At 33.4% G+C, this 8,957-nt stretch overlaps 2 long non-coding RNA genes across 2 annotated transcripts; both read left to right on the forward strand.

Moving 5' to 3' along the window:
* Positions 1–1,930: 1,930 nt before the first annotated feature.
* LOC311286720 lies at positions 1,931–2,748 on the forward strand. Its single transcript, XR_014626626.1, has 3 exons — positions 1,931–2,186; positions 2,414–2,441; positions 2,600–2,748. It is a non-coding gene; the product is annotated as an uncharacterized lncRNA (long non-coding RNA).
* On the forward strand, positions 2,743–8,132 carry LOC311286718. Its single transcript, XR_014626625.1, has 3 exons — positions 2,743–2,845; positions 3,242–3,403; positions 7,929–8,132. It is a non-coding gene; the product is annotated as an uncharacterized lncRNA (long non-coding RNA).
* The last annotated feature ends 825 nt before the right edge of the window (positions 8,133–8,957 follow it).

The following is an 8,957-nucleotide window of genomic DNA, read 5'->3' on the forward strand; positions in this document are numbered from 1 at the left end:
GTTAAAAAGGTACATGTATAAATTATTTAGACATACTGTATGTGTTAATAAATGCTTTATTGACATGAATTCCTACTGTAATTCATGATTAATTCAGGTAGTTATAAAGCATTTAGTAGTGGTCAGTTAACTATTTTTGTGAGCTCATCTAAAGTGAGGACTAGTTATGCCTCATAAAGCATTTTCAAAAGAGATTTAAAAGGCTCAGTTATCTTCTAAAGTGTAGGTTCTCAATCCTGGTCCTGTGGACCCACAGCTCTGCACAGTTTACACTCTCCCTCATTTAACACACCTGATTCAGATCATCAGCTCGTTAGGAAAGAGCTCTATGAACTGAACTTGGTGTGTCAGGCTACATTTACGTGGCCAGCTATTTTCATAAACGGACATTTCACCCTCTCCGTTTTCAAAAATAACATTGTGCACACCTGTCAGTTTTCAGAAAAGTGTTCGTTTACACGAACCCATATATGGCGTCAAGAGCATGCTAAACCTGTAGGTGGCAGTGTAACGAGAAGCTCAAGCCCACGTTAGTCAATCAGAATCCCGAAAATAGCAACAACAGCAACGAATCACTCGACATAATAGAGCAGCTGTATTTGCACATGCAAACAGATGAAAAGGGTTTGCATCAACATAAATGCGACTGCTACTCTGAATGCATCCATGATCACCATAGCCAAATGAAAATGTAAACATAGGTCGCACTTTTGACGCAGGTGCAAGTTCTGTCGCATACTGTGACGTCAGCTGTTTTTCTCAGTTTACATCCCATACAAAAATGTAATATATGGCCATATATGTACTTATATTTTAAATAGCATGACATATATCTATACATATATTTGACTTATCTGAGAACACAATATATGCCTGCAACATATATCTCTACATATATTTGACTTATCTGAGAACACAATATATGACTGCAACATATATCTCTACATATATTTGACTTATCTGAGAACACAATATATGACTGCAACATATATCTCTACATATATTTGACTTATCTGAGAACACAATATATGACTGCAACATATATCTCTACATATATTTGACTTATCTGAGAACACAATATATGCCTGCAACATATATCTCTACATATATTTGACTTATCTGAGAACACAATATATGCCTGCAACATATATCTCTACATATATTTGACTTATCTGAGAACACAATATATGCCTGCAACATATATCTCTACATATATTTGACTTATCTGAGAACACAATATATGACTGCAACATATATCTCTACATATATTTGACTTATCTGAGAACACAATATATGCCTGCAACATATATATATACATATATTTGACTTATCTGAGAACACAATATATGACTGCAACATATATCTCTACATATATTTGACTTATCTGAGAACACAATATATGACTGCAACATATATCTATGCATATATTTGACTTATCTGAGAACACAATATATGCCTGCAACATATATGAACATTTATGTGTCCAAACATGTGAAGAAAATATTTGAGTTCATCCATATATGATACCATATATCTGCATATATTACAGTATAGTATTGGTTTCTCGCATATATGGACAACATTAATTATAAATATGTGACATACATATTTGTTTTCAACATATTTAATAAATGTATGTAAACATACACTGTAACCCTTTACTGTAAATTTACAACGAATTTCTTACAGAATTGTACTGTATTTCCATAATACAGTATTAAGCTGTATCTTTTACAGAACAGCTGTAAATATACAGCACATTTCTGTTTTCGTCCTGATAAATTCGTTACCATCATACTGACTGAAAAGGCATTGCATTGTGGGATTGATTTCTTTCGCGCTCAATTCAGTTCAAATGTGATGCGTCATGCGAGCAGACAGTAACGTTAGGCAGCTACAACAGGCAAACTCGTTTTGTCAGCGGGATTCAACTGAACAAATAATCATTCCTGTTATCAAGATAAACAATGTCTGTGAATCTGTGAGCAATTTTAAAGCTTTTTTGAGGTTCGGTTCGTGTTTCAAACATTAGTTGCCTGTGACGCAGCAGAAAATGGACGACGTTAACGGTAGCAGCTACCTGAAGACGGATGGAAGAATTTGTCATTGAATAATCTAACCTGCGCGTGACGATAAGTTGGATTTAGAGTTTGAGAAGATGGAGAATTGTTCAACTGAGTGATACGGTAAGCCAATATATAAGTTTTTCTTTTTTTTTTTTCGTTTCTACATTGTTTTCACGTATTTGGTTTGATTTTGCGAACGCGGTTTACTACCGTGGCCGCGCAAGCAATTCACTGACTCTGTTCCACCTGTTTACCAAGTAACGTTAACTTCGACATTTCATATAATAGGCAACCTTTACCATGCTATTTGCATGACGTGCATTTGATATATATATTTTTCGTTTTAGGCTTTGTAATCTGATGGCCATTGTTAATGTAAGTGCTTTTAAGTAGTGTTACAGACAGTTATAGTCTATGTGGTAAAAAAAAAATGCTGTCAAATTCTGTCAGTTCTGTTATCGTGCTTTTGAATCGTTGTCAGAATTTTGCTAGCATATGAAAATCCATGTTCCTAATGCTGTTTTCAAATGTAGTAGGCCTATTCCTGATTGCCATCCCATGGTCCTACAACTACTCCCTAATTCAAAGAAGTTAGACGGTGTTATCCTTCAAGCAGATAAGTAGAGATTATTCAGCAAATCTCATTAATTTGTAATATGTTTTATGTTTTGGTTCTGTTGATCAAGGTTTTGCTGTCCTTTTTAAAAATTGTTTCAGGAATTTGCATCGCTGATGTCCAGCAATCTACATTTGCCAGAAAGTCCACGACTTATTTCCTGGTATGTAAACATTAAAGGGGTAGATGAAACCTAAAATGAAAAGCCATCATTTACTCACCCCACTGCAAAATATGTTTTTCTTAATTAGTGTTTTTATTTTGTTTCCAGTCCAGATATCTACAATTCTTAAATGAAGAAGCATTTAATAGACACGTAAAAATTGTCTTGTTTTCTTAAAGAATAAGTCAAAATTAAGTGAGTTTATGCTTAAAACAAACAAAATTATATGCCAGTGCATTTTAGCATTCTAACCAATTTTAATTTTTAGTTGAAAAATTCAATTCATAGAACTATGAATAGACAACTACATCGAACCACAGTGGAACCCACAGTAGTTATTTTAATTATTAATATTATTATTATTTTTTTTATATATATTTTTTTATTCCATTACAGGTCAATCTCTAAGCAACCAGTGCTGGATATTAAGTTTGGAAGGTCAAGGTGTGTGTGAAGGATCACAGCCTCTTCATCACTGGCCTGGCAGCGCTGTTTGCCTCCTCCTATAACTTCAGCTTGCAGTACCAGGAAGAGGCAGCACCTTGAGTTTGTTCAGAGGTTAGTCATTGGCATATTTGCCATTCATATATATATATATATATTAGACTGAATTGTGTCACTAACCTTGACTTGACAGTATTTATTATGTTGACTACTGGTATGAACAATATGGCCCTGGTTTCCATACAGGGCTTAGCTTAAGCCAGGTCTAGGCCTTAATAAAATTAGGGTATTTAAGCAGCTTTTATAATAATGTATCATTAAAAAAAAAAAAACATTACTGGTGTGCATCTTGAGATAAAACAGTGGCAGTCATATATTTTAAGATATGTCAGTGCAAGTTGTTTTCAGTTGAAGGATTAGTGAATTCTGTCATTAATTACTCACCCTCATGTCGTTCCAAACCTGTAAGACCTTCGTTCATCTTCAGAACACAAATTAAGCTATTTTTGATGAAATCTGAGAGGTTTCTGAACCACCCATAGACAGCAACGTCTTTGCAACTTTTAAGGCCCAGAAAGCTAGTAAAAACATTGTTTAAATAATCCATGTAACTAGTGCAACTCAGAACTCAGGTCAATTTTAACATTGAGCTCATTTTTTTGTACATTTGGAGTGCTGTCAATACAGAGAACAACGACAAAAATCTGTGTTGCCTACACCGTGTTATCCTCTTTTAAAAATTTGCACCCTGTTGACTTCAAGTTTTAAACCTGCTTTTAGCCTCTTAACATCCTTGATGTGTCATACAAGTGCCCAGCCATGTGAGTGATTCCTTCAGAGTGAACACGGGTGAATCTGACTGCAGTAGATGTGAAAGATATCTTGTTGAAACATCTACAAATGTCCGTATATTACGGTGACGCATTGCTGCCACATACATATTATTTTTTCCCATCAATTATGTCGTAATAACGAGATCTTATGTCGTTTTAACGACATCTTTTCTCGTAATAACGAGATCTTATGTCGTTTTAACGACATCTTTTCTCGTAATAACGAGATCTTATGTCGTTAAAACGACATCTTTTTCTCGTAATAACGAGATCTTATGTCGTTAAAACGACATCTTTTTCTCGTAATAACGAGATGTTATGTCGTTAAAACGACATCTTTTTTTGCCCTTATAAGGACATGTGTAGTCATGTACAAAATATGCCTTTATCCACATAAAATTGACAGCCTATCGCGCCTTTATCACACGTTCAAAAAGCTTAAGCAAATATAGCAGCCCCCAATCATGCAAAATTAATCAATGAGGCCCTTTTTGGAAAATATTTTAAATAGGCCTATAAGTTTTTTTTTATATAATATACCTATTATATATAAGATTTATTTTTGTTAATAGGCTATATCTTCATTCATTACCTAGAGATATAATTAACCAAAAAGTAGTCAAAACACAAAACAGAAAATTTTACAACATTGTGTTCTTATTTTGTTTAATTAACGAAATGTCGTCTTTATAACAGAAGATACAATACAATAAATACAAAAATCTTCAATATACAGCCTACAATCTTCACGTCACCTTATAAACAGTCCTTTGTGTGGTGGAATAAGCAATGCTATATAGAAATATATGGTTAGTATCTTAATTAAAATTTTCTTTTATTATTTTATTAGTTCATTAATTATGCTAGCTCAACTAATTAAATGTGAAGAGCTGGATACTAATTACTAATGAAATAATGTCAAATATTAACTGTAGGCTATTGATTAGAGTTGCCATAGACTAAAGGATTTTTCTAGACTAGTAGTCATTCATTTAAGCAATTAGGACTAATCGCACGTTTATATTCAATGCTGGGTGCATGTAGGCTATAGCCTATATTCCGCGCTCAAGCGCAAGCATTAAACTTGCCGCAAAGCGCCGGCAAAAGTAGGCTAATGATATAATAAATGTATCTGAAAAAAATAACGAAGCATTTTAATTGTTTATTAATGAACTAGTCTTTTCAGTGTAGGCTGCCTGCACTGTATCTCCATACATCTCCGCTGTAATGTAGCCTAGATGCGCCTTTCATACAGACAGGATTACATTATCAGATGGTAGGCTACCGTATTTGCTCCAATTCAGAGATCATGAAAGCGCGCCCTGTTTGTTTTATTTTATTTTACAAAAGCACACCGTTTTCTTGTTGTTGTGAGTTTACACAAATAAAAGTAGTTGCGACTGATGTATTATTATTTTCTGTATGACCAGAAATGATGGAGTATTTTAAGTTGTTTCCACTGTTGATAGGAAAATGCGAGTGATGGCACCGGCGCCTCCATCCATGTCATAGTGCGCGCTCCACACTCTGCACAAACACTCGGATATGCGCTTCATAATAGCAAACATTTATCTAGGTTAACGTTAGAGCGAGCGGCCATGCCAGACGGATAATCCTCTTCATGTTTAACTAATCAAATTCTGTTGCATTTTATTGCGGCAGTTTGAAAAGGACGGCTGAAACACTTAGCCTATACAGATAAACGCCCAACGCTGGTTTTCTTTAAACAAATTCGTTTAGGCTTTAAAATAAATATTGTTTATGGGCTAATTAATGCCACAATAATTTGTTTATTTTATTGGCTACTTGTATTTTTCATTTTTGTTTTGCATTGAATACCATTGAATATTTGCATTGAATGCATTCAATCCATCCATCCTCCCATAGAAAGACACGTTAAGAGCCACCTATTTTCTTTATAATAAAGGGTTTCTATGGAAGGAAAACGCTTAACGTATAATTAAATGCATTGCGTTCATATTCTTTATCACTGAAGCTTTTTCTTTATTATAAGGGTGTATTATTCCATTAAAAAATGACTGTTTATAAGGTGACAATCCGTTATCTTGAAGATTTTTGTATTGTATTGTATCTTCTGTTATAAAGACGAAGATTGACATTTCGTTAATTAAACAAAATAAGAACACAATGTTGTAAAAAATAAACAACTTAGGCTATGTTCTGTTAGATGTGTTTTGACTACTTTTTGTTTAATTATATCTCTAGGTAATGAAGATATAGCATATTAACAAAAATAAATCGTATTAGGCCTATATAATATATCATATTAAAAAAAACTTATATATAAAATATAAAACATCCTAGCCTATATAAAATATATTTTCAAAAAAGGGCCTCATTGATTAATTTTGCATGATTGGGGCTTCTATATTTGCTTAAGCTTTTTGAACGTGTGATAAAGGCGCGATAGGCTGTCAATTTTATGTGGATAAAGGCATATTTTGTGCATGACTACACATGTCCTTATAAGGGCAAAAAAAATGTTGTTTTAACGACATAACATCTCGTTATTACGAGAAAAAGATGTCGTTTTAACGACATAAGATCTCGTTATTACGACATAAGATCTCGTTATTACGAGAAAAATATGTCGTTTTAACGACATAAGATCTCGTTATTACGAGAAAAGATGTCGTTAAAACAACATAAGATCTCGTTATTACGACATAAGATCTCGTTATTACGACATAAGATCTCGTTATTACGACATAATTGGGAGGAAAAAATAATATGTATGTGGCAGCAATGCGTCACCGTAGTATATAGGTGAAAATGCCCCTTGAAATCAATTTAAGGTGACAAATATTACCCCCTAATAAAAAAAAATAATTTCTGTCACTGCTGTAAACTGACCACTGCATAGAATATGAAAAATATGAATATCTTTGTCAGTCAGCTGTCAACAGGCCTAAACAAGCCATGGCACCAAGCACAGAAACACAATCAGTAAAATATTATCTAATTATTATCAAGAAAACTTTGAAAATATCGATCGAGACATATTTTGTCAATATTGCACACCCCTAATGCATTAAATTTGACTTTAAAAAATGTGCAGAAACCCTGCTTCATAATATTTAGGTTGAACCACTGTAGCTATATATTTACCAATGTTTTTACCACTTTTCTGGGCTTTGACAGTTGCAATGATATTGATATCAGTGGAAGGACAAAACTATCAGATTTCATCAAAAATATCTTCATTTGTGTCCCGAAGATGAACAAAAGTCTTGAGGGTGAGTAATAATGACAGAATTAAAAATTTTGGGTGCAAACATGCATTTTAGTCTGGTCATGTTGTCATATATGCAATAAACATTGCAAGGCTTGCAATTAAGTTAAATTATTTCTGTCACAAAGGTTTGGGCTGGATTCTGGCAGTGTGTGCTCTATATAAACGGAGAGTCTAAAGACTGCCTTTCCACTGATACTCTGATGGCACCGGATGAGGGGATGATATTGTTAATGAGCTGGGAGATGAGTAGACAAAAGTTGTAGAATAAAACTTTAAATCTGGCAACCCCACTTCCAAAAATTTAGTTAGTTGACAGTGCGCATGTAAACAGACACATTGAGTTGATGTATTTTACCAGGGCAGAAAAAATATCAGTTATTGATCACAACATCCAACATTGCATTTTTTTTTTTCACAACATCCAGCATTGTTTTTTTTTTTTTTTTTTTTCATGTTGTTCAGTTTTAGACAGCTTTTGTGCTGTCTCTCTTTGTCAAAATATATACACTCAGTTAATAATATTTAATTGTTGTTTTTTTCTGCCTTTTAGACGCTTTCTTGACATCAATCCTGAACGTGGATCAAAAACAAAGAAAGGACAAGTAACTTCAAAGAAAACTGGCCAAGTTGTGCAAAACAAGAACACCACTGTAAGCCTACAGGTGTCCTCACTTCTGCGAAACCTTGCAGACTTTGAATGGGATTTCGTTTGCACTTTTATGGACTTCAAAAAAGAAACAGCATTTCACTGTCGTTATAAAGCTTGGAAGAGCAGGACATTTTTTTAATAGAACTCTGATTGTATTCGTCTGAAAGAATAATGTCATATACACCTAGGATGACTTGAGGGTGAGTAAATCATGTGCTAATTTAAATTTTTGGGTGAACTATTCCTTTAAGTGCTAACTGTTACCTGTTTGTTGTTAAGTGTTAAAATTGCATTTTATGTTTAAAAAGTAATTAAGCCAACATGTTCACAGAAGGCAATTTAACTAAATAAATGTTTTAAAACCCAGAAAATGTTGTTTTCTTTTTCCTAGTGTGACTACTCTTATGAAACCTTAAAGTATAATATTTTAATTATGTAATAATAAAAGCAGTATTCCCTGTAAAAATACAATTTATTGCTGTCGACAAGTTTAATAATGTAAAATGTGGTATATACTGTATTTGGTAATTACAGTGGAGTACTGTAAATGCTGTTTACTGTAGTAGTGTTGTAAAAATACAGTATGTGGATGGCAACCCAGCTGCCAGTATTTAACTGTAAATTTACAGTGAAAAGTTTTACAGTGTACATGCATGTGATACTGATGCATTTTTAAAGCTGTGGCATATGGTTATGGTACTTTGTGGATGTATTTGTCAAAAATGACAAAACACTGCATTATTGTATTAAAATACTATATTTGGTATTCACACAATAGACAAAATCTCCAACTATAGGCATTTAATTTCAAGGCATTCAGATATAAGATTTGTATCCCTAATATATGTGAAAGTATGTACTAGAAATAAGTACATATATGCATGTATACATATATGCGTCATATATGCATGTATACATATATGCGTCATA

Source organism: Rutilus rutilus (assembly GCF_951802725.1).
Source record: "Rutilus rutilus genome assembly, chromosome: 2".
NCBI lineage: Eukaryota > Metazoa > Chordata > Actinopteri > Cypriniformes > Leuciscidae > Rutilus > Rutilus rutilus.